We start from the raw sequence: 1,120 nt of genomic DNA, 5'->3' as shown, positions 1-1,120 counted from the left end.
GCTGCAGAGATCCAGCGCATCTGCTGCGGCTACTCCAGCTGGCACCAGGAGCGCACTGTTCCAGCAGCACCAGCTTCAGCACCCGGTCCTAGCGGACAGCGACAAGCGCCGCGGCAGCCTTACAGGCCCTTGACCACCGCAGCAGCTGGTCTACTGCTGCCCTTAACCATCAGTTCCATTTTCTTTCTCTACTTTTTATTGTGATTTTAATGAAGGTTTCCACAGCAAATTGGTTATCCACTCAGCAATTCATACGCACGTTTTTTTCGTGGCATTGTTGACAGTGTCCGTAATGACACTGCTCTTCTCCCTTCCTTCTGCTTTGGCCATGTCTTCCCTGGTAGTTCCTGCTGTGAGTTTTATCCCCAGGCAAATGCTGCCCTTGTGATTTTGTGTGGTGGGTCGTTCTAAGTGCGCACCTCCTTGGGCTTGTTGTATACCAATGGGCCTATTCTTTGGGCCCATTGTTGCAACCACTGTATCTATCCATTTCCTTGAATGCATTATTGGTTTTCCCTGACCCTCTAACTTTACAAAGAATGATGATGTCTCACTCAATGGACTGGTCTTTCCTGATGATGTGTCCAAAGTACAAGGAGACAAAGTCTCACCACCATTGTGTATAAGGAGTATCTGGCTGAACTTCTTCCAAGACAAATTTGTTCATTCTTCTCCCAGCCAATCCATGCTTCTTTATTCAGTATTCTTCACTAGCACCATAATTCAAAAGGTTCAGTTTCTTCTTCCATTTTCTTTGTTCATTGTCCAGCCTTACAGTTAGTAGGTACCTTTTGCATCTCTTGCATGAGATTCATTCGGTTGTTAAAATTTCAAAATAGGTAACTGAAGTATACCACAAAGATTAACTCCTGTGGGCTTCTTCATCAGCGAGATGCACCCTATTTGGTGAGAATATGGATGTTCTCACCAGTCTTTACAGAAAAGACTTTTCTATCTCTCATTAGTTTTCATTTAAGACGCCATCTAAAGCAGCTCAAGGGAAGGGAAAGAAACCAGGGAGGCTTGCAAAATGTAGCCCCTCCTTCTTCAAAACCACAACCTGGACCATTTACCTTGGAAACTACATCTCTGTTATTGATGTTTCCATGACCATTGATTC

Source organism: Echinops telfairi, unplaced genomic scaffold, assembly GCF_000313985.2.
Source record: "Echinops telfairi isolate 266 unplaced genomic scaffold, ASM31398v2 ScPeMD7_2291;HRSCAF=2852, whole genome shotgun sequence".
In the NCBI taxonomy this organism is placed as follows: Eukaryota; Metazoa; Chordata; class Mammalia; order Afrosoricida; family Tenrecidae; genus Echinops; species Echinops telfairi.
Note: the sequence above shows the minus strand (reverse complement) of the source record.